Source organism: Heliangelus exortis, chromosome 15 (genome assembly GCF_036169615.1).
Source record: "Heliangelus exortis chromosome 15, bHelExo1.hap1, whole genome shotgun sequence".
In the NCBI taxonomy this organism is placed as follows: Eukaryota; Metazoa; Chordata; class Aves; order Apodiformes; family Trochilidae; genus Heliangelus; species Heliangelus exortis.
In genome coordinates this window covers 6,661,543-6,687,441 of record NC_092436.1, presented here as the reverse complement: position 1 = coordinate 6,687,441, position 25,899 = coordinate 6,661,543, and the positions used below count along the sequence as shown (strand labels likewise).

Sequence of the window (25,899 nt, the reverse complement as noted above, 5' to 3'; positions counted from 1 at the left end):
ATTTTGCATTTGGGTGTTTCCATTTGTTTCGTCAGGGGGTGAGGGTCGATCTCTAATCACAGACACATTACAGCTCTGCAAGGCATCAGCTACAGTCAACGGCTCCCAGTAGAAAAGAAGCAGAAAACTCCTGTAAACCCCAGCAACCTGTCTGGGCTGTGCTGTAATATTCCACTCTTTAGCTTCTCCTCTTGCTGGAGCAGTGAACCTTGCATGTTAATCCCTAGAATCCTCCTTATTTAATAAATGCATTAAAGTCTATTGATTTTTAGTGACTATGAAAGGTCAAGTCAGAGCAAAGCAGGAACATTTTGTAATGCACAGGGCTATAAAGAGGGGAGCAAAAAATCCTAATGAGTAAGCAGTTATTGTGCAGACTAAAGGGAAGCTTCAGCCAGTGAAGTTCACCTCTCAAGTTGCACATGTAAGTGGACAGCAATGCCCCTGGGGCCAAAACTTCAAGCAATACTCACTGAATTTCTATTTGCATACCTGAGAGACAAATTCTAATTGCAAAATCTCAGAGATTATTAGAATCTGTTTGAAGGCCAGCAGGGGCTTCTCGAATCCTTCAGTATGATCTCTGGTCCAATATAGACTCAAAGGCAGCAACCAAAGACTTCAGCAGCTGCTTGCAGGGGAGATGGAAAGGAGAAGTGATGCCCTTCCACACACTTAGATATCCCAAGTATAAAAGCCTTGCAAGTAGTGGGCAGGCAAATGAGAACAAACATATGCTTCATTTTAAATATCTGTGATTTTAATTCTTTCAAAGGTCATTTTCTTATTAGTCACATTTTGTTTCTCAAACTTTCCCACCCCATCCAAACCTATCCACAATGAAAAATGATGCTGTAATTACAGGCATGCTTATTTACTGTTAATCAATAAGTTTCTGAACCAACATTTTATCCTAGCCTGTGTATTGTCTTATGTATTTTTATATATTCATAAATATGCAAAGTTATGATGATTATTAATTGCAGCAGGATGCAATTAGGTGGCTTTCAGCAATAACAGTCTTTGAAAATATAATCTGTATTTACATTTTTTTCAAGGGCCTGCCTTTAATTATTTGTCTTTTAGAGGATCTCTTTTATCATAATGAATGCTCTTCTTAAATTACATTGCTGCCTAAAATAAAGGATACTGTTCTTTTACTAAATTAAGCTCAGTGATGTAGTGGGTTTTGCCATTTTACAAAACCTTCACAAAACTCATTACCTGTACAGCCTCATTCTCTCTTCATAGTATTAGCAAGTCACATACTCCTTTGGACACAAGGAATGTGTCAGTTATCTGTCCCTTCCCCCTGATAACGTCTGTGCAATCTTTTAAGACTTTTTTCATCATGGCTACTTATTTTCCAAATTAATATACAGTAAAACTTTCCACTCCAGATACCACCCCACACTCAAGCACTGCACACATCTCTATGGCACACCTCAGAATTGCTTAAAAAGATTCCTTTTTTGTCTTGTGGGTATTTTTGGTCTGCTCCCAGCAGCAAACACATACAACAGAGACAGACTAAATTAAAAAAAAAAAAAAAAAAAAAAAAAAAAAGCATCTCAAAGCTATTCTAGGAAGGAAGAAAACAAGAATCACTCATGCCCCATTTCTATTTCTAGAGGGTACTTTTTGCTGTGGAATGAGAGACAGACATCAGTGCTCAGCTGAAATACCAGAACTGCCAAAGTTAACACCAGTGCTGGCAAGCTGAGCCCTTCACTTTGATCTCTTTAATCACAGATTTACAGCCTGTGAGGGTGCAGCTTCCCCCAGCACTCTCCTGCCCCCATGCAAATGTTGTGATGGGAGGACAGTCCATGACTGATAACTGCAAGCCAATAACAGGGGCTACTTACTGCCAGCAAGGGAAGATGTTCTGCTGTGAAAACCTCCTTCCACCACTGCATTTCACAGCTCCACCAGCACTCAGGTCCCTACTTGCTTCCATGGATTATCATAGCAAGTGGATTTCATCCAGCCAAAATGCATGAGATGAATAAAAGCAATGGTTAGCTAATAAGAGGAAGTGAATTAGCAGGCTCCATCCCTACTGCAACAACTGGTTTTTTGCTGCATAATACCAAAATGACAGATTTACTTCCAATTTTACTTGTAACTTAAAAATTAATACAGCAATCAACTACAAAACTGGTAAGCACGTTTTACTAGCAGTCAGGATTTTAAAGCAAAATATAAACCTAACACCAAGCCTTCAAAATAATTTGAGAAATAAGGATCTATTAGATAAGAGGCTAATATTGCTAAAAACTTTTCATATTGTCATATGAAAATTTAACATGTTAGGGAAGTATTAAGCTGAAAATACATTCGTTAATTAAATCCTAGCGACACAACTTTTAGTGAATCAGTTTGGAAAATCAGAAAGATTAAGCTGAAATCCATTAGTAAGATGGCAAGTGAATATAAACATAATTTCTTAAATTTCTGCTGATTCGCTTTGAAAAACATACAGTATTAAAATTAAGACCTACTTATAAGATGGGAAGTGAATGTAAACTTATTACTTTTCAGCACACAGGATTTTAATATGAAAATAATAAATTAGAAATCACATTTAGGTTACTTTTACATTCATCACATTATCCAGCAAAGAAGTCAATAAAGTTAGATCCCTTTGGATATGATAATAAAATAAATATAATATTTCCTGATACAAAACAAATATAATATTTTCCAGATAAGAAAAAAACGACATTACAAGATACCAGTGAAAATACAGAATCAAAGCTGCATTGCAAATCAACAAATATTAGACCCAGCTATGGAACAAGAGATTCTGTCCTGTACACTGGCTCTTCTGTATCTCAACAGGTCTAGATGCTTCTGGGAAATCAGCCAGACTGATTGCTCTTACAAGAAATCTTTCCTTGGCTCTTCAAACTACTGATGTCAGCTCCATCCAATTTTAAAAGACTACATGTTAGATTACAAGTAACTGCACAAGCTGAAAGATTATACCAAAGTAGGAATTAAATAAAGGAGAAATAAAACTCCTGTTACTCCAGTAGGAATCCACAGAAATGTTTTCACTGGGGCAATTAGGTATCTCAGAGGATACAGACCCAAAGGAAGTTGGTTTCCTTTCTCCAGGATCATTGGCAGAGGCTGGGAAGGGGCCACAGAGGCATCAAGTTCAGCTTCTCCCCCTGCCCACCTACCATAGCCAATAGTGCAATAAACTCTAATCCAAACCAAAAAAACCCCACACAACTTCTGCTTCCCCTTTGCCCACCTGTAGAGCAAAGGCAAAAATATTACAGATGTAGGGAGTTTAAACAGCCAGAGACAAATCCCCTTGGAAAGCTGCACCACCTAAGAACTAAGATAAATTAAGGAATTTCATCCTGGCCTCTCCTGGCAAACAAAGCAGCAGATGTCTCCTGGTAGAGCACAAAGACTACAGGAGAGCCCAAGTGACCTTCCTAGTGCACAGGGGCACATTTGTTTGCTTCAGGCTGTGGAAGCAGTTTGTGATGAGAACATGTTCTACAGTTTATAAAGTATCTTCCTTCAGCTTCCTGCCCTCCAGCCCAAGATTTGGGATTTTATTTTTCCATTATTCTAATAGCATCAGATTAGACACAGGTTCTGGCTAAAAGCCCTGACTGACCTTTTCAAAGTCCTGAAATAGATTTAAACTCTCTCTGGCAAAGGAAGCCTGACATGCTCCTTTCACGTGGCCAAACAGGGTAAAGTCCCAGCAACACTCCCCCACAGACCAGAGAGGATGAAAAGGGCAAGTCTCTTAAAATATGGCTCTGACTTTGAAATCCAGATGACAGGGCTTCTGGACATACGGTAGTTGACAGCTCTGTAACACAGCAGCTCTGGTCACCCCTTGAAAAATTAATCAAAGTTTCCACATTGAAATGCTTCTCCAATTCTGCCTTCATAACTTTGCTGAAGGGGTCTGTGGGCTCCAGCAACCAGACCCCTTGGAGAGAGCAGATAGATGAAACAGACATGGCAACTCCTGAAGCCTGGAGCTACCAAAGTGAGCTTCCCTTTTTTTTAAGCTCCATAATTAAATAAAAAGTGTCAAATTTATCCACGGATGAAGCAGCAGTCAGAATGTATAGCTGAGCTGTAGTATATTATAGAATAATTAACTACAAAAAGTCAGTTCCTCAGAAAAAGTAACACAAAGGGGTTAGTCTACTTTAAAAAAAAAAAAAAAAAAAAAAAGTTAGGAAGAAGTATTGATAATTTCTTGATTTAGATATTATTAAACAAATTAAACTTGAAAACTCTGGAAGTACATTTTCACAGATTAGCAGTGACCAGGGTTCATATTGCAATCCTGTGGCCATCAAACCCTGCCATGACATTCCAGCCCTGCTCAACTGCCACATTCATTTACCAAACATAAAATATTCAGGAGAAAATAAAACACTTAGATGAATCACCACATTGTACAACCCTGTACAAAATGCTTCTAGGGATTTCTCATCTTCTGACTGTCAGTTTAAACCATGGAGGAACAGGAAGGCAGCTAATGAAGTCTTGGACAGTTGCTGAAATGAGGATGCCATCCCCAGCATGATGCTGCTCTCCAAAACACAGACAACAGTAGTGGGACTGTTATGCTCAGACACGTGAAGAATTAATAAAGCAATTGCAGACTAAGGCAACCTGGAGCTGAACTGGAAAACTGCAATAAAGCAGAGTGTTTGTTTACTTTGGGCCTGACACTTGGCTTTTATTGTGCAATCTTCCACTTTGCTAACTCAAATCAAGGTTTGGGGAAGCCTCCAAGTGAACGTGCAAGGAAACCACTTACAAACCATTACATGCCACTAACAGAACAAATTTAATTCTATTTCAGAAAGAGATGAAAAGGGGAAAATACAGCAGGAAACAACTGTTTCACACCAGCCTGAGAAACATCCATCTGCATCAGGCAGAGAGGGCTGTACAGCTGTAGGGGTACTTATTTTCACTATGATATCTGAATAAAACCACCCCACTTGCAGGATCACACTGGTTTGGCTGTCTTTTAATTTACTGGGTTTTAATCACCCATAAGTTTTCATGCTGTCACTTTACACAACAAACTTTAGTTCTTTCATACTTGACAGCAATGCCACATGCAGACTTCACATAGACCTGATATCTCATGTGCTTCCCAGGAAAAGTAATGTTAGCAGAGCAGTCCTTACTCAAGGCTGGGGGCCACACTGTACCAAATGCTGTATAAAGACAAGCAAAATAGTCTCTATCTTGGGCAGCTCCCCATTTCATCTTCTGCTCTTGCCCACATTTATCTTACTTCAACAAGGTAAACCCAGTTCTTACTCCTTGCAGCACTATGCATGGCATTGCTGCTTAACATCTCCTCTAACTCATTTTGTCTCATGGGAAATTTCAAACTTATGAAGTTTTGAGCAAGCTTTTTTTCTGAAAGTTTGGAGTAGGACCCATTAAAAAAAAAAAAAAAAAAGCTATAAGAAAGAAGAATCCTACGACAAATGTAATTGCAGCCAGTCTCAGAACAAGTAAAAACCATCCAGCAAAAAAGTGTAAGGGTAATAATGAAATGTGATTGTCTTTTCACCTTTATGCCTTCAATGGATGAGTAATGAAAAGTCCTGGATTAAAGATCATAGAAAATAGGGCTGAAAGGGATGTCACAAGGTCACCTAGTCCATCTCCATGCCCCAAGGCAGGAGCAGCTCTACAGGTATCACTACTGACAGACATTTTTCTAACCCATTTTTAAAGACCCACAATGACAGAGCAGCCACAACCCCATAAGAAATCTGATGCAGTATTTCATCCTAGAAGGTTTTTGTCACTAAAGTAAATCTCACTTGCTGCAATTGGAGCCTTTTATTTCTCACAGCCCATGGACAAGAAGGGTGTTCCACCTTCCCACACAGCAGGAGAACAATGCAGCAATGTCTTAAGGGACCCAGACTCAATGTTTTTTTAAATTCTTGCCTTTGCTGCTAATGTTACTGTTTAGCTTTTAATACTGATTTTTTTTAAGAGATATTGCATGTAGAATCATGGTAACAGATGAGAAATTTTAACTGATCTGTCCTGTCTACAAACAGCCAATCTTGGAGATCCTCTCCCTAAAGATGAATCACAATGCTGCCTACTATGATGAAAGTGCTGTCCACCATGATTTAAAATGGCAAATCTCTAGGTAATGACAGCAAAAAAGCTAAGTACTCAGCTGAAAGACATTAGCCTGATGCAGATACTGCTAAGCAAGTTACTATGGACTGTATTATACAGAATCCCTTATTCCACCTGTAATGTTATGGCATTAGGAATGGGTCAAGCAGGCTTTTGAGAGCAAAGATGCAGGAGCTGGTGAAAGATACATTGTCTTAATAAACGTGAAATTATAAACCAGTTCTCTCTGGATATTTTTGCAAGCCAGCAACATTATGAGAATGAAATCTCTGGGGGTATTTTTTATTTGTGAATTCAAATCCAACACTGTCACATCTTCAAACTGTTCTCCTCAATACATAGAAAACAAATGATGAAAATTCAGATTTTTGTTTTATTATATGACTCTGAGAGCTAAAATATTTCTAAAAACTCCTAATTATCTTGAAATTCATACATTCAAAATAACAACATGAGAAGACTTCCTAGGAGTATTTGTGTGACTCAAACAGTCCTTTTTTTTGCTTATGAATGCAATGTTTCCTCATGTTTCCTTCTCTGTTTCTTATTACCAATTAAACATCCAAGAAAAGGGGAAAACACAGAGACATCAAACCTGTTACACTCCTCTGATGCCTTTCAGCCAAAAACTTGTCTGCTTTTGGAAGTCTTTTCTGGTCAAGGCAGATATCAACAGCATTACCAGCTGAGGGAGAGCTCTTTTTTAAGGAGCTGTCTGCTTCAACTCCTCATTTTATTTGAGCTTACAGACATCAGGGACCAACTGAGTGCAATCAGCATAGAGGAATTAAGGAAAAGAGAAAATAAAACCCATCCATTATACATACAAGCCTTGACTGCAAAATTCAAAAATATGCAAAACAAAGCATACTTATTAATCATTAATTATATGACATATCTCTTAAAAGCTTTACATTCACTTTACCAATCTGAAGGTCACATCCAAGATGAAGCAGTGACTCAGCTGCACAGCTTCAAAAAACAGAGTACACAGCATCCCCCCCTCTGGATCAGTTCACTCCTCTCATCCCTTTTATATACATTGACTTAGTGCAATAAGGAACACATATTTAGCAAGATCAAAATTAATGGGCCTACATAAAAGAAGTGCCTATCTCTATAAGCAAGCCAAATGCCAAGTTCCTTTAAAAAGGAAAAATTCTCATTCAAATTAATGGGAAGGTTTGGCCCTTTGGAATAGATTTTTAGAAGAAAGCTGTTTCTATTTCAGTACCAAAACAAGTTGCCAGACTTTTAAAGTAGTAACTCCACTTAAATACTCACTAGGTGCTAAGATCTTACAAAAAGTGTAACAAAAAGGGGGTTTAAAATCTACTGCCATACCTGTGGTATTTACAGACTAATCTTGAGTCTTCTGGGGGAAAAAAACCAAACAAAAAACCAAACTGCATTTGTAGACTGGATTCCTTGTTTCAAAGTGGATTTCTTTCTCTAATCCAAAAATTAGAGCTGCACTTTTTTCAGCCAAAGAAAATTAAAAGAAAATAAAGTTGCCATAGACATCTACAGAAGCTCCCATCCCACTGTACTTGAGTATCAAATTTTAAACTGAATGCTGGCATGCACAGGAATTAGACATTATTAAAAAAAACAAAAACTGCCAAACAAGCAAAAACAAACAAAAAAATCCAACAACAAATAAATCACAAGGCTCGTGTTACACTCTTCAAGCTTTTTTTCAGTCAAAACTTACATTTGAGTCAATTATGTCTCTTAATTTACAAGTAACCTTTCAAAAATAAGCAAACAAAGGCAATATGGAGGCTTTGAATGATACAAACAAACAAACAAACCCAAGAATAATGTTGCTCGGTTTTTGCTATATTGGATGAGACATTAGTGTTCCAGAGGCACAAGTAATGGAAATGTGCTTTTATACAAATCTCCTTTTCTTGCTTGGATTATTTTAAAATTACTCCACTGCAGTGCATATTAACCCAGCCTTCAACCTTTCTGTACTCAGCTTTCTGTTACAGTTTATTAGGAACACAATCACCATGGAATCACCAACTGATGGTTAATACCACTGCACTCTCCCTTTGTTTTATTAAACACACAGAAAGTTCATATTACAAATTGAATAAAAAATTCTGCAAAGAAAATCTTCTACCTTTCTATCATATATGCAAACTTTCAAGCTAGATATGATGGATTAGCAGACTTCACTCAATTTCAGGGTGGCAGCACCCCTGTTTGCTTTGACCTGGGGTTGCACCCCTGAACTCTGGACAAGCACCAGCAAACTGGAGCCATTTTCTCCCCCTTTCATTGATGAAATTACTTTAAAATATTTTTTTTCAAAAGCTGGAGTCCACACTGTGACTGTTTAAGCTATAAAAGATCAGGTGTCAGGCAAGGAACACACTCCATACTTTGTCAAAAATATCTATTATTATTCCTTCCTTTTTTTGCCCATTTGTTTCTGCACTACCAAAGAGCTCAATACTGATGGAAGGTGCAGTAATGCTGCTACACATGTAAACATGACACTTCATTTTGAGCACACAGAAGTTACAGGTGGTATTTAGAAAAGATTTCTCTCTCACAGAAATGTATGATCGTATGAATTCATAACATTGGAAAACAAGAGCTAAAATTCTTGCCTGTTTTCTCTTCCAAAGAGTATACTGGATTCAACACGTTTCTTAATTTTCCTGCCCTACAGCACAGATAGCAGTATCCTGCTTGCTCCATGAGCATGCAGGCAAAGTTCAGCATTTAGCAGTATTGAGAAAATTGTTTTAGATGCCTGAGGGAAGGTGTTACAGGAGTGCATTCAACTTAGTTATCATTCAACCCAGTTTGCTGTAGCTGAAAGAAAACAAAGTGCTTTCATCAAAGTTCAAGTCAAAATCTTATCCTTTTTTTTTTTTTTTTTATGTGTGTGTGTGCATACAAGCACACACATCCATACATCCAACCTCTTCAAACTTTAGGAAGTGAAATCTCTAAGGAAACCACTGGCCTGCAAGAACAAGGTTAGTATAAGGCAAGCTGTCCAAGGTATACAGAAGCATATGCCATAAAGAAAATGGTTAAAGAAACTTGTTAGTACTATCATGAGCTTTCCTAGTTATTTACCTTTTCCATAAATTACATTCTATATGCATTTTTGGTTGGGTTTTTTTGTTGTTGTTGTTTGTTTAAGAGAAATATTATGTGAGGCAGCTTCGTGTCTTTGCATTCTAACTTTACCAGCATTTTTTCCCATTTGCTCTTGCTACATCTGTTAAGAGCACAGGAAAAGCAAAACAAATATCAGCAGTAGGCAGCCTGACACACTGACACTGCTTCTCTTGTGTGGAGATACACAGCATTAAGCATAAAGCCAGCCTGGGGATAACTACTGAAGAATAAAGCCACCTGGCAATGACCATTTGTCCTATCTCAAAACTTGCCCCAGAACAACCCAAGGATGATGCAAGACCTCAGAATTTGATGAGCTAGAATCCTTCCAGACTTATTGATAAAAACATTTCAGCATTTCACCCCTTACAGTGATGCACATTTCCACAGCAGTAGAAACAGAGGTAAGCATCCTCACTGGTTTTGACATGGACCAAAAAAAATACATATATTCCCTGATTTCAGAACAAAATTGCATCAGTCTTTATCCCCAGGAATTTGGGAAAGGACAGAATGGATGAAAAGTAAGAGCAAAGGCTATCAAAGGTTAACCTCTGAGATCAGAAGGAATGGTACCATAGGGAAAGGAGCAGCAGTCCCCAAAATATCAGCACTTTGCACAGAGATTTAGTGCCATATGTACTCAGAAGTACATACAGTATCAAAAAATGCTTTTATTTTTAAATTTAAAAAGGCCTGGAAGTACAGATTTCCTTAATTCTCCAGTGGCTTCAATTATGCAGTACTGCATCCACCATGTAAGCAGCATCTCCAGAGCTTCAGCTTCTGACATTTTGAGACAAAATCTCATGAACAGATTTTGTGAACCTCTCTCTCTTTGCCCCCTCCTTTGAATTTAAATCCTTAAAGGCCTCAGACCACTGCTTCAAACTATCCCCTCTTCTTTCCTCAAATATGGGACTGAAGACCAGACAGACTTTAATGGCATCTTCACAAGCAGTTTGCTGTTAAGTCCTTAGTCAAGAGCTTTTCTGCCTGCTACTAGGCTAAACAATATTTTTTTCTGATCATTAGGTCCTGCAGGTGGAATTACTCTTGCTCATCCTAGCAGGTTTTGCTGCTGGCTGCTGCTTTCCCCTGCCTACTCTCTTCTCCAACCCAGGACCACAACTGTTTCTTTCAAAAAAATCAATGTCATCTGCTCAGGTCCTTCACAGGCTGCAGGTCCTATGAGGGTGACAAGGCACTGGAACAGGCTGCCCAGAGAGGTTGTGGAGTCCCCTTCCCACACCCCATCAGGATGTAGCCCTTTATATATGTGCCCTAGGTGATCCTGCTTTAGTGGGAGAGTTGGGCTAGATGATCTCTAGAGGTCCCTTCCAACTCTGGTAACTCCATGATCTGCTCCCCATGGCTCTTCACAGGCTGCTCCACCGTGCTCCTCCATGGACTGCAGGGGACAGCTACCACTTCACCAGGACTGAAAGAATCTGTCCTGGCACCTTCTTCCTCACTGACCTTGCTAACTGCTGAGGTATTGCTCTCACTTCCCCCTTCTGTTCTCCCCTTCAGGTCTTTTTGCCGTTTCATTTACCCCTTCTTAAATACACTGAAATCACAGAGGCATTAACATCACCACTGATGGGCCTTGGAGTTTTCAGCAGCTCCTTACAGGAACTGCCCCAGTGGCCCTCTTATACTACCAAAACCCCAACACAAACACTATCATTTGTGTGACTGATTGCTGCATTGGCACATGGATTTATGAAGCAGAACAGCCACTAATTCCACTATACTCTTCAGAGAGGGCAGCTGTGGTCAATCTGCCTCCTGAAAAGTAGATTTTAGATGCATTTTCTCTGCTTGAAGATGGAAAGAACCTTAGCCCCAGCATCCTCTTCCTCTTACTTGATATAAATACATGGCTTTTCAATTCGACTCTAACTTCTCTGCTACTTTGTTTAGTTTGCCTCTAATTGCATGGCTTTTCCTGAAAGGTCAATTGTTCCTCATCTGGTTGATGGCCTCCCAATGGAGTCTGAACTGATTACTACACCCTGCTACTTATGGAAGCTACAGTCAAGACACTGGCATTATTAAGATGTAGTGTCCTGTCAAGGATGCCTTCATGACTGGAAGAGCTACTGTGACAGCTCCAAGCTGGGAGAGAGGAAAAAATAATTTGCTTTTCTTCTCCAATATTGGCCTTGTGCTGTCATGCTGTGTGAGGGGAGAACTCTGGCATCTGTTATCCATTCCCCTGAAGGAGTCCTTCACAAGAGTGAATCTGTCTGCAAAGAAAACAGGAGGATTTTTGAAGATGGCACGTGGAAAGTTGCCATAGGTCTTCCAGAAATCTTTTCTGTGAATCTCATAAGAGCTGACCTGGGGCATATGAAACCACAGTACTTGTGAAATACAAAGTAATCACACTGAACTCTCTTAGAGCCATTTGCATTTTCAACAATTTCTCTTCAGAGAGATGCCCTGTGCCTACGGGAATATTTGCCTCTATTCATAGCTGACTTTTAATCTAAGTGGGAATCTGTTGGCTCTTCTTTTATAGTTGACAGTGAAGTTGTGGCTCTGTTAAGATAAACGTTTTTTGTTTCCTCTTTTATAACATTCCTGGAAGATGTGCCCTCGAACAAATCTCCCAGAACACCAGGGCAGAAATAAAGCAGCATTGCTATTACTGAAAGTGCTCAGCAAATCCCACACAGCACAGGAGAAACTGACAGAAGATGTTGAATAAAAATGCTCAGTATGGCTAGAAAAAAGTAGCAAACCAACAAATACTGAAAATATTGAAATACAGAAATATCTATTAGTCCTTTAGATTACTTAACCTGATGTCCAGGATTGTGTTTTATTTTGTTTGTTTGAGGGGTTTTTGGTTTTTCTTTTTTGTTCGGCTAGTTGGTTTTTGGGGGGTTGGGGTTTTTTTTGTTTTGGTTTGGTTTTTTGTGGTCATAATGTGGGAGCTTTCCTAAACTGATGATTTTTAAATAGAAAAAAAATCTTAGGACATCTTTAGAAGTTTAAAGAAAAAAGGAACATTTTCTATAAGCCAATAGCAAGGGTTCCTGCTTTTATTTTGGTTTTATTTTTCACTGGGGATTCAAGACATTTTTATTTGAGCTCATAAATACTACTGAAAATATTAACAACCTCAAAGGTGCTGGTTCACACTCTTACAAATTACGTTAGATTGTCTCAAACGGAGTTCAAAATATATCCTTTGTAACTGAGGTGAAACTGAGCACTTAATTCAATATGAAAATTTTGTTTATAATTCATTTCAAGCCTTCTGTTTAACTGGGAGAAATACCTTCAGCCCAGAAGAACAGAGATACTCTGCCCCTGCTTGTATGTTCAGTTGAAGAGCATCCTATACACACCAAGAAGCACATGCAAGAGGCCAGGTACAGACAGCTCCTTGTGTGGAAGAACAGGAAGGATAAACGAGAAGTCCCACGGTGATGGTACAAGTCAACATCTCTAGCACATACATCGAAAACTGTTCAATTATTCATAGAGTAAAGTGTTAGATCCAAGTCAAGGAAATGAGGAAAAGTTCCAGGTCTCAGTGCTGTGGTTAACAGAGCACAGAATAGCTGTAACCGAAGCAGTGACTGCAGTGTAGGCATCTGGCAAAACTTCAGAAATCTAAACACAGCATTAAAAAGGGTACAAATGGTTTTAGGACACTAATTCCCATTGAATGAATTGCATTTCTAAACACAGAAATTACCTTTTTGCAACTATTTAATCTTCATCCCTGGTATTATAAACTATACCCAAAACCCTTCCCTCTTTACTAAAGCTGTTATCAATCATAGAATCATAGAATCATAGAATCATAGAATCATAGAATCATAGAATCATAGAATCATAGAATCATAGAATCATAGAATCATAGAATCATAGAATCATAGAATTAGCCGGGTTGGAAGGGACCTCAGAGATCATCAAGTCCAACCCTTGACCCACCGGTGCAGTTGCTAGACCATGGCACTGAGTGCCACATCCAGTCTCTTTTTAAATGTCTCCAGGGACAGAGAATCTACCACCTCACCGGGCAGTCCATTTCTTCCTCCAGAAATTTGCTATCACAACAAAAAAAATAAAACAGTTGATGAAATCTAATTAGCTGGAGAGCTATTTTAAATATTGTGCAAGAGGAATTCTTACAACTACAGCACTTGGAGACATGTAGTTATTAGCAAAACTGTGTCTATCCTTTCCAGTCTCCAAGTCAGGAGAGTCTGTCCAACTCAAATGATGACTGTGTCATGGGAATCATAATTCTTTTTTGCTGTTTTACAGCCACTCATCTTGAACTGACATTGTACAGCACTCTTCACTGATTGTGTCAGATGGTATATCAGCATCCACAGCAGCCTCAGCATCTTCCGGATGAAAAGTTTCCATGATTAACTTTAAAAATGTCAATCGTTCAGCAAGTTCAGTATTCAGGCTTGTTCATCGTTTAGTAATAACATTCCTAGCTGAACTGAAACTGTATTCTGAATAATAGGTGCTGGGAGAAGAAAATTTTAAGCATTTGACAGCAATTGGAGATGAAGCAGACTATACTTTTCATTTCTGAAATGAGGATGCAGTGATTTCAGTAGGCTTCTGCAACAGAAGCAGCTACAGATTATGGAAACAGACTTTCTCTTGTAGTTTTTATGACAACTGCAATTTTAAATTTCTCAGCTCTGCCCTGCAATTAAAAGAGGAAGATACCAGAAATAGCTGAAGAAGCAAGAGACAAGGAAGGAAAAATAAGCTGATTCCATGTGTGCTTTACACATTTCATTATTAGATTAGAAGCTTCTTCCAGTACCATCTCCATAGGCTTTGAAATTGCCACCATTAAAGTATGTCACAAAAGTTATTTTTGAACTGTGGATTATGTTACGGAGAGAATCTCATTTTTAAAAATGTAATGCAAGGAAAGCATTCATTAGAGGACTCTGACAGCCAAGGGGAAAAATATTAATCAGATTCAGAGAATATAGAAGAGAAAAAAAACTTGGCATGTGTTTTTGCTCTCTCAGCCTGAATACCTCTCTCTTCCCTGGCTGGTGTCAAATATAATCAATCAAATTAATTCTGCATGTACTAAAAAAGAGGTTCTCCAACCTGTTCAGCTCTAAAGTCAGTCTCTCTTCAGTTACACCAAAGTCAGACTGCCACCTAAATGATAGGAGGCTGGTTCCACACACTGGAACACAGATAAGCCCAGCAAGTCATCCAACTTGATTTTCAGAGATATACAAGTCAGTGTCTTCAACATGCACTGGCCAAAAATACCCCAATAAAAGATCTATGACCCTTGCAGTAATGGTGCCTGTAGCCACAGCCCTTTCCCATAGTGCTCTGATCTGCTTTTGGTGGTTAGACAGTCTTCAACCATCCCCATTCCCCAGGGAACATCTGCTTTCCTTGTGATGCTCAACATCACTGCAGTGTTTCAATGCTCTCAACAGTTTAAAATGAGAAAATAGGTATCAAGCCGAACTCAGAAGCAAAAAAAAACCACCAAACTTGAAAAATCCCACTGACTGGCAAAGACAAGCAAATTCATATCCTGCTCAGATGCTCAAAGAAAGATAGAAGAGAGGAAAAAAAATGTACATGAAAGAGAAAGAACAAGACCAATGCTGAATGGGAAGCAAAGATTTCTCCCAGCCACTAGCACACAAACTTCACATGCATTATTCATGGCCTGTGCAGCTGGGGACTGGTACACCTCTTCTAGAAAGGAGAAGACCATTCCACACCCTCACAGCTTCAAAACTGCAGAATCACCCTTGGGAAAAGCTTCAGGGAAGAGGCAATTTTACAAATCGAACACCACGTTCTGTGTGTTTCAGTTTTGACTTTCTTTGTTGTGTGGTTGTGTTTCTTTGGTTTTGGTTGGTTGGGTGGGTTTTTGTTTTGTTTCATTGTAGAGGCTGGATGCTCATCCAAGGAGATGCCAGACTGAACTGGTCTAAATTTGAAAATTGTTCTCAATATCTATAACTAGCAGGGAAGGAGCTGGGAGTGAAAGAGCAATTCTTAGCATAAGTTACCACAGCCACTTTTAGAAGAAAGCACAGCCATGGTTCCAGCTGTTGCAGTATTATTCATTCTCAATACTGTCCCCATAAACTGAACCTTTGCTGGACTATCTGACCACAGTTTATTAATCCCCACCTGCCCCCCCACAAAGGGGTCTCTGCAGTTTGTCCATGAACAACCTAAGTGACATCAACAGGAACCTGTAAGTGTCAGGAGAATGCTCTGAGCCAGAGTTTTGGAAGAAGTCCAGGCTGGAAGAGACACTGACTATGCACAACAGCAAGAGAAGACAGAAAGCTTTTCCTTGAAGGGAAATTTTAATTCAGAAAGAAACCTTCACTTCTCTTGGGAAGGGTTTATTATTATCCCTGTAGCAAATGGGACTACAGTTGAGCTAAACAGAGAATTAGTTTTCTACAGGGCATTATAGACTTTAAATGATGAAGGACCAGACCTAAACCAGAAGTCTGCTTAAACTCTGCTTCTACCTTTACTTTTACTTAAATATGCCAAAAGTCTGAGAATAAAAGTACAGCAATAACAAAAAACTTCAGTGGAACACAGGGAACAGGAGGGATCTCCTTAGGACAGTACCTACAATGGAACCTTAGTCTACATCAGATATCACTCCCTCTGTTGGGTAGTCCTTGTGGTGGGTGGCTCAACATGACCCTCCCTGACCTGTGGCTGAGACACTGGATCTTAGGAAAAAGTTCTTCAATACAAGGGTGGTGAGACCCTGGAACAGATTGTCCAGAGAACCTGTGGATGCCCCCTCCCTGGAGGTATTCAAGGCCAGGTTGGATGAGGCTTTGAGCAACCTTTTCCAGTTGAGAGACTTCCCTGCCCTTGGCAAGGAGGTTGTAGTGAATGATCTCTAAGGTCCCTTCCAAACTAAGCAATTCTGTGATTCTGACACACAGCACTCGCACCCTCTCTAAGCAGAAATACAACATATTGTCAGCAGAGCGCTCTAGCTGAAAGACAGATGTGCATGCAACAGCTCTCACAGGAAATAAATCACTAAAGGCACTTTGCTATTTGGCCATGGTATTTTTCAATGCATTCCCACTGTCACCAGCAGAAGTGAATTCTCTATCTGAAGAGTTTGGCTTGCCTACCACCAGCCTTGGGCAAGACCTCTTCACCTCAGCTCCTCCCACATAATTTATAAGAGGAGACAGAATCTCTCCGTGTGCACCAGGGAACCAAAATCTTGGTAAATGGATTCATAACAGAAAAACCTTGAAGATCTACATTAAAAAAAGATGTCCTCCAAAGCTCTTACTGTGATCAGCTTTACTGAAGAAAGGAGAGGAATCTAAAAGAAAGACAAACGCATAGGGGTGTGGCTAGGAAAAGGTCAAAAAAGCCACTGCTTGCTGTTCCTTAGTGGACAGGAATGTTTCATTATTAAGGATTTTTTTTCTCCTCCCCATCCTGCACTATAGAGTCTTCTTTCTAGACTGTTCAGAAGTACTACTTATCAATTCAAAATATATGAAAAACAGCTAAAATTCTTTAACATTTATTGAGCCCTGTGCATTTCGGAAAACAGTGCGGGAGTGCTGGAGAGTGCCTATCATAAGGAAAATGGTCCACTTAAATAAATTTTTAAAAGATGACTATGAAGCCTTTAAGAGGCTAAAAAAATTTTTAGTGAAGCTTTCAGGTAAGAACTAAGTGAGGTTTTTATATAACCTAAAAAGTCTGAGCTGTACCTCCAGGCTCTTCAGTTACCTAATGCTCTCATCAACTGAACCAAAATTAAATCCATACACAGATACCTACTGGCTGAAATGGAAACAAACAGCAAAAATTATTTTCTGGGCTGATGATAGATAATGTACAAAAGATGATATTTACCTAAATATTACTGCTATGCCTTCAGGGTGTACAGTTCTCCTTTCTTTAGAACTTCTTAACTCTTCTGTTTAGGATGCCAGTCCACAGGCACATGCCTCTTATTTCTGACCATCCTTTCTCACGACAGGCCAGAAACACAGCAAACTCAGTAAGCATTCAACTCTCTTCCAGAGGACCTGAGAGAAACAGCAGAAGGTGGGGCAGCTCTTTGCAGCCCTTAACACCCCTCTCATCAGTGCTGGGCATCACCCCCTCATCAGCTGATTGGCCTCACCTGAGACCAACAGAGGAAGGTGGGGCAGCTCTTCGCAGCCCTTTCTATCCCTCTCAGCAGTGCTGGGTGCCACCCCCTTATCAGCTGATTGGCCTCACCTGAGACCAACAGCAGAAGGTGGGGCAGCCTTCCCAGCCCTTTCTATCCCTCTTGGCAGTGCAGGGTGCTGCCCCCTTATCAGCTGATTGGCCTCACCTGAGTCCTGCAGAAGGTGGGGCAGCTCTTCCCAGCCCTTTCTACCCCTCCCGCAAGTGCTGGGTGCCACCTCCTCGTTAGCTGATTGGCCTCACCTGAGACCAACAGAGGAAGGTGGGGCAGCTCTTTGCAGCCCTTTATAGCCCTCTTCACAGTGCTGGGTGCCACCCCCTTATCAGCTGATTGGCCTCACCTGAGCCCAACAGCAAAAGGTGGTCTAAGTTGCAAGTTTTCTGAGCTGGGGAGGACTTAGGTCAGCATCGAGTCCCAAAAACTGCATTACATATACACTAAGTAAAAACTTCTAATGATTCAGATTTATCAATCCAGATGAATAGCCTCTTGGAAGCAGTAAGACATTACAGAAAAAAAGAAAAGAAAATGATAGTTAAGAAGTAAATAAGGAAATGGAGTTGCATAAATGATTGCCAAATACAGCTTCTACATGAGTTAAAATATCAATGCAAATAGAACTTTAAGACAAAAACCAAACAAAAACAACTAGGAAGAACTTAAATCAAATGTTTTAATCATCCCTTCTTTCTACCATGCTTCCCTTTATCATTTTGATTTCTTATATTTAGTCATGCTAGTTTTAGATGTAGTAAAAAACCTGCATGGGTTATTTCTTCTTGCATTTGGAGCTAAAAATTTCCCAGACTCAGGAATGGCACAGCAAAACTATTTCCTTTTAATTTGAAGAATTGTAATAAGGACTGTTTCTACTAGAAACATTTAACCAGCAGCTTAAAAACTAATCCACATTTTTATTTGTGGAGAACAATACACAGGAAGAAAATATAATATTTATGCCAGGGAAATTTTCTGAAAGATTATTAAAAAAAAAAACGATGGATACTAAACAGTTAACATTCAATTTATACAAGTGATGAGGAGGAGTGCAATGTACTTACTGAAATTAAATGTACCTGCTGCTCTATGGGTATAAATTGAGAACCAGCTATTCTACCTCCCTGTATTAAATTTTACTCATGGAGTTCAAACTAAGATTATGCTGATAAAATGCCAGACTGCATCTGCACTCCCCAGTAACAAGACTAATGATAATTCCTGTTGCTCCTTTGCTAAATTCAGTATCCTTGTTTTATTGCAGCCGCACCAGAACAATAACCTAGCCAAGTCTGTGCTGCCAGTTGGCAAGACTATTCTTCCAAAAATAAACATACTTGTAATTTTGATATTTTGGCTCAAAAATGTCCCCGTCTCTTTGGTTTATGATCAGTCTAGTTGTTCACACACTGTTAGTTGTCCTAAGAGATACCAATGAGTAGAGACCAGCACAGAATAATTGCCACAATTGGGGTACATCTCCCCTCTCTCTTTAAAATGCTCTTTTTGGACATCTTCATTGCATGGGTTTTAACAGGGAGCAGATGTGTTCTGGGAAGCCATGTCCTGGTTCAAGCAGCAATTATGAATCCCATTACAGAACTGCCTGGTCCATATCACCCAGAAGACAGGGGTTCCTGGATTGAAGAGACAGATTCACATCACACTTTACATTTAGATTTCTGTATTACCCTTTTTACCCAAGGAATATGAAAACTGTGTCTTTGCACTACTGCAGGTCAAAGCCTTTAAGGTGTTTAGGATCACATTTTCCAGGTGCTATTACCACAAACACTGTGTAGTAGCCCTCTAAGTCAAGTTTCATGTCAAAACAGCTTTGTGTCCCAAGCTATGAGGCACCCTTGGGTGGTTTAGTTTTATATTCTGTTCATTAAACAGATAAAGTCTAATGAGGAAGTGCATGGTAGAAAGCACTCCAAATGCACCAACACATTAAATGAAATATTTGCTTTAAATGAAACAATCAAGCACTGTAGAAAAGAGAATACCAAGAAAGCATGCAAGAGCCATCATCAAATGTATAAAATGGTTTGAATGAGAAGGAAGAACAGCTGGTCCCCATGTGTACCAAGGATAAGACAAGAACAATTAGATTAATATATAGCAAAAGAGATACAAGTCCACTGATGGAAAAAGAGAAGGAATGGTCTGACCTACTTGATTTGGCATTAAGTGCAGACATGCTGAGGGTTTTGCTAGTCTGACTCCTGGTCACATTCAAGAAAATAATTTAAGCAAATTTTACTTCCCAAAAGTGTTGACTGCTCAGTTTAAGTTCAATGATATATACACTACTCCCCACCCCCAAGTCTTATTGACAAAAATAGCTGCATAAAAATGTTCAAATGTGAAGAGCTATGGGATACTATGACTTAGCTTGCATCCAACAAGTAAGGATTTTTTGCAGAAAAGACAACACAAGGCCAGATACTTCTCAAAAAAACTGCTGTTTGGCTCCAATCTAACATAAAAGCCATTTAAATGGGCCCTTATTTGAAATATAGACATGAACATAATTATCTGACAGTCATGAAGTTCATGATTTGCTCAATACGGATTCTGAGGCAATAATAATTTTATTTAGAAATTATACTTAATGCCTAGTGTTAATAAAATCCAAGGAACCCAAATATGCTGAGCCATTTATCTGGGTTGTTGGATTGTTTTCTGGACTTTTAATGACCTGTGTTTCCAAACACAGCTTCTTCAAAGCAGATTACAGAACAGCAACATCACTAATTTCCAGCAGTAGGTAAGTAATATATAATTCTTCAACTCACCTATTTTGAAAAATCATAGCAAGAATGCAAATATTCGATGCATTTGCACCTTCTTTCCTTCCTCTGAATGCAGTTCCTCATAGCAGCACTGAGCCCCATATTGAAGTTCTAGCATCAATTTTGTTGCTGTTGTTCTTCCCAGAAAAATGGTCTATTTTTCCCACCTACGGGCAGAGCACTTGGTTGCTTAACTCCCACTAATGTTAACAGGGTTGGACTTACAAATCCCAACCAGAGGTGGAATGCTGACATTCCTAATGGTGTACCCATGAAGTTAAAGCAGACCAATTCACTTTATTTTAATCTCTGCTTATTTTTCTCACTCACAGGAGCTTTAAATGTAAACACCAAAAAAAAGCATTAGCTTCAAAAAAGTATACATTCCAATGGTTCCTGTGCTTACTGCCTACCATCTTTAATGCATAAATATACCTGTTGCTTCTAAAATTTAATTTATGCAATAAGAGATATCACTAAAACCTGGGATAAAAGTAGTGAAAAAAATGAAGTACTAAAGGATTATGGTCCCAGTTAGACACATCAGTGTAGACAACTCTCCTGTTTTAGTTTCAGTTGTGGTCCAACTTACTGTGAAGTTCACTACCAGCTGGGTGCCTTTCTGGCACAGACTAGAGGCACTAACATACACATGACCAGTAGAGGTAAAATCCCAAAGTCCAGTTCATCCCTACTAAAACCAGAGTGAGACATAATATGCCTAAAGAAAGGCTGAGGAGTCATTTCATTCAAATGAAAAAAAAAAAAAAAAAGCTAAGAATTGTGGATGCTAGGATGGGCAACAATTGATATCAATGTCACATGGAGAACAGCTTCCCTTGAGCAGCAACCCAAGCTGTAAACTCAGTAACTGGGAAAAGTAAGAGTCCAAGACAGAGCAGATAGAGTGTGCATTAAGATCCAGTGTGAAGTTCATCAGGGCTCTGCTGGCAGCAGACACAGGACAATGTCTTCCAACAGAGATCAGGAGCAACTTGCTGTTCACTGAACGCTTGTCTTGAATATTTGGGAGTCCCCTTTTCAAAAACTTACTCTATGCTAATCAATTCCTACATGTATTTTGAAATATTTTAACTGTTCTGGTTTGAGTGAGTCAATGATACTATTATTTGAGGCAAAGACAGCAAGAGTTGCAGCAGTGAACTCGTCCAGGACTTTCCTGAATATCCAGGAGCAACAGGACATGGATATACAAATTTCCATCCTCCCTGGAAAAGCAGGAGGCAATGAAAGATGGGATAAGAGCACCTGTTTTGGCTGCCAGTACCTGAATCTCACAGAAAAGGGAATTTCCATTCTGTGAAAATCCTCACCATTTTGAACTGACTTTTCAAACCAAGTAAGAAGAAAAGATCAACATTTCTATGCACCAGAACTTTTAAAACGTTGATTCAGAAGTATCAATATTTCCTTATCAAAACAATCTCCAACATTAATATGGCAGCAAACAGTAAATCCAAAAGTCAAAAGAAAGTCAAGCATAACAGCAATGCACAACGTGCAAACATTCCCCAATCTAAAGAAGAGCTGAGCATGTCATGTGCCCACAAAATGGTTTGCTGTCAGTGCAGCTGCACATTCAGAGGATCCCACTTATTTCTTCCATTTCCTTCCTCACTCTGCTATTTGTCCCTGGCTTGGCACCAGATTTTGTTCATAAGGCAGTGCCTGCTTAGCATTTAAAACCCAGTTGTCCTATTACACCTCCAAATGCTGCTGCTGAATATACTCGGATGCATTCGAAGCACAGGAGAAACCAAACAGCCAAGAACTCTCAAGTACCACAGAAGACAATATTTTAGATAAATAGATATTTTAGATAAATATTTTACATAAAGCAATATTCTCATTTCCCAAGAAAACCTTCCAATGGGTCTTATTAAGGACTTGAAATAAGGTATGGAATTTTTTTCCCTCTGTAAATACAACTCACCTGAGGCTGGGGAAGAAACTAATCACAAGCTTGACTGCATGTGTTTCAGCACAGATTTCTTTCACTCTACATTTACAATACTGCTTTCTTTACAGGGACATCACGGGCATCTGACTTCCCACCACCTCTCCACACCTACAGTGGTCAATGAATCGTTCACATGGTGAGATTTTCTGGAAAAAGTTAAGTAAGAAATCTTCTGGGTAGGGGAAATAAGTTGTTACAATAACAAGCAATTTACAATCTGAATGCTACTCATACTGTATCATCTTATTTGTATTTCACTGTTAATCTCCCAGCTCACAAAAGTTTTATCAGCTTGGAGGCATGTGCTGTATTCCCCTTTATAAAATTTTACAGTCCTTTGCTATTCTCAGAGCTTGTTTTATAGGCACAATTTGCTGCTTTAATCTCACCCAATTGTCATGTTCTAAATCATGGGGTATAAAAATGTCTTTAAAGGAGAGATGCGCTGAAGGGTAGTACTTAATTACACTTACTGCCTGATTTAAATGTTATCTGAGCTTTGCCAAGTGCCAGGCACAGAGTAACCCAGCAGTGCAAATCTGCATAAACTGATACAAGTCATTATTGGGCTTTTAATAGCAATCCTGTTCTTCCATGCAGCATTCTGATGAAGGTGTGTTCCTCCTCCTCTTCACCTCCCCCCCCATTAGTTTGTGAGAAAATTCAGAAAGGAGATTGGAGAAGATGGTAATTAGTAGGGTCTTTTCAGTCACTCTTCCCTACTTATTTAACTTGATCTCCTTGCATAAATTTTTATTGAGATAATTTCACTGGTCATCTGCATAAGACTGATGTGTCCTAATGGAACTGAAAAGCAAAGCACACAGAGGCAACAGGAAATCCCTTTGTTCAATGGTTTCCTACTTGTTTTCTACTACTGCCACTTCCCTTTACACCCCCCTACTCTCAAATCCCAGCCCCCACCCCCAAAAAAAAACAAAAAAAAACCAACCCAGCAAGAAAAAAAAAAAAACCACAAAAACCACAAACAAACAAAAAAACCCCAAAACTCCTACCAACATTTTAGGCAATTAACTTTTTGTTTTCCAAATTCCTCCTCCCCTACCCAAGGGAGCACATATTTGCCTCTGTACTAATGACACCAGACATGTCATTAAACCCTGTTGCTCCAGGGAGCAGAAACACAGCTTAGAGTACAACATATCCAAATGCCTTCTACTTCATGCTCCAATCCCTCCTCTGACCTAACTTAAAACAGATCAGCACAGGATCACATTAGCCAGATCACACTGAACTTGAGGGAAAGAAACTTAGCAACACTCTTTGCTTTGGTCCATCACATCTAATGAGCCCATGAAGTTAGGGTAAGGATTACAACTTAATATATGATATGTCAAGCAGCTTTATTTCTGGCCCATGCCACCAGCATAAGATCAGTCCAGGCTGATGGCTTTTTTGGTCCCTCAACTGTGCCATATGTACAGGTCAGCACTGCCAAAGTCTAGAAGGGACTAAAACACACTGATTTGTGCCAAGTGCCCAGCAAGTAAATGTGAAAGAACTGAGTCAACCCCACATACACTCAGCAGCTTTCTATTCACATGAAGTTTCTAACTCTGCATCCTGTTCAAAGAACATTAGAAGTCAGATACTGCTACTCCTTACCCTTGTATGGTTCAGCTCATAAGACATTACTACTGTTGCATGAAAGAAAAACCTGCAAGATAAACGTTGTCCCTTACAGGTATGTGAAATATTTTTGTTCTACTGTCACCAGTCACAACTCTGCTTAGGTTACCCTCGTTTCAGCCTTTGCAAACAAGCGACTGTTTCAGTCTTCTGGCTAAGGCCTGGTGCAAAGAATGGAATGAAAACAAGAGGGAAGAAACACAGTTCAGAAAGATCAGACATTTTACCATCTGATTTTCAGCATTTTCTAAAGCCCAGTGGTTTGAAATACCAAGCACCCCTCAGCTTCACAGAGAGCTGAAATTATGGAATGCCTCGATGGCATGAGCTGAACCCTTCTGAAGAACCTGGCCTGAGATCAGTACAACAGCAGCTTTTCAGCCTCAAGGTCAATGTAATCCTAGCAAGACCCTGGTGTAAGGAGTTCCCAAAGTCCAGCCTATGGATCCCTAGAAACATGCTTTCCTTTGGACAGAACAAGAGGAAGGATATGAGGCAGCAGAAAAGCTATAGTATTGGGAAAATGCTGCTCTCAAGAACCTCATTTTCTCAAAATGAAGAGCAATATTTTCTGGACTGCTGATCTATGAAGCCATGTGAAGAAGTTCACATCTGTCTCAGAGGATCCATCACACCTCAGCAGTGATTTTAATTAAAATTTTTATGACAAAAGGATGCAGTCTTCAGCAAGCAATTTAGAGAGTTAAAAATTACACAATTCCAAACTGCCCACACACAACTATAGACTTAGAAGTAATGAGTTGCTGGCTTGGCTCATGTCTATAAAACATTCCCCACATAAAGGCTCATTGATGTGGCCACACAGTAAAATTTCTCTGGATGCAGATCAACCTTGCTGCTTCCAGGAGGAGCCACGCTCTTAGGGGGAGAGGCACACTATAAGAATTGTGCAGCAAAAACCCAGTTTTTCACAGTGGTCAGCCAGACTTCTGCTAGAAGACTTGGTCCTCTGACAGGTCTCATCACACTCTTCTTTTCCAGTGGATCTACCAAGCTGGACAATTTTGGAAATTTTTCTCACCTCCAATTAATTAATCTTTTTTTTTTAACTTTTTTTTTCTAAAGTAATAATATTACAGGATTAATTACTTAGCAAGGTCCCTATAAACTCACCTGCCTTTGATACAGCTACAAAAGCTCAAGTGAAAAAGTGAAATTCCAGAGATAAAAAAAAAATACAAATTCCCTTTTAATTAAACCCTGTGCCTCTCTATAGGAGGTGGTGGAATAAGAGATGTGGGGGGATTGCCAATTAAGATCTAACTTCTTTGATAGGAAGGGGAAAACCATACACAGAAGGAAAAAAAAAGAGACAAACTTGCCATCCAAGTCATTATTTTAATTGGCTGCTTAGAAAGATTATGCATTCCCCAAGTCTGATACTGCCAAAAAAGCATTACTGATCCAAAATACTGAAAAGCCATCAAAACATGTTCTAAGCTGCTTGTACTGTGTTAGTACCAATGTTACCTATGCTCCTCACTCCTCCTGTTTGAGAAAGCAGTAACACAGGGAGCTCATTCTCATGGTTAATAGCACAAAGAAACAGAACTCTTGGTTGGTTTTCATTTCCTATTATTGATTATTAGTATTATTCACTGAACACCAGGCATTCTTAGCAAAAACTTCTTGAAAGGAATGCATAGTATTTCTGGCCTAATTCAGCTTACAAAATAAAACCTCCATGCAAAGCTAAAAATCATGATGCAAACCAGCATGAATTAGGATGCACTCAGAAATTACTGGTCATCTTCTGCAATCAGTCTTCCACAGATTTGACATCCCAATATTTTCTGTGAGTTAACCTTTATTTTCTGGGATCCTAAAGGTGATGTTATCATTCTCTCAGCTTTGTTAAAGAGCTGCATATTAACTTTCACTTCTGTTTTTATCTGGTTTTAATG

At 39.3% G+C, this 25,899-nt stretch overlaps 1 protein-coding gene across 5 annotated transcripts in view; it reads right to left on the bottom strand.

Annotated features, from left to right (window-relative positions):
* SGCD (sarcoglycan delta) overlaps window positions 1–25,899 on the bottom strand; it is a 306,709-nt gene that overhangs the window by 259,852 nt on the left and 20,958 nt on the right. Inside the window, exon 1 of one of the 5 annotated variants that reach the window (XM_071759135.1) lies at window positions 22,298–22,443. The exons of the other annotated variants lie outside the window; for them this stretch is intronic. The gene's annotated coding sequence lies outside the window, so the exon portion shown is untranslated. Of the gene's footprint in view, window positions 1–22,297; window positions 22,444–25,899 lie in introns of those variants that run through there. 5 annotated transcript variants of the gene reach the window in all.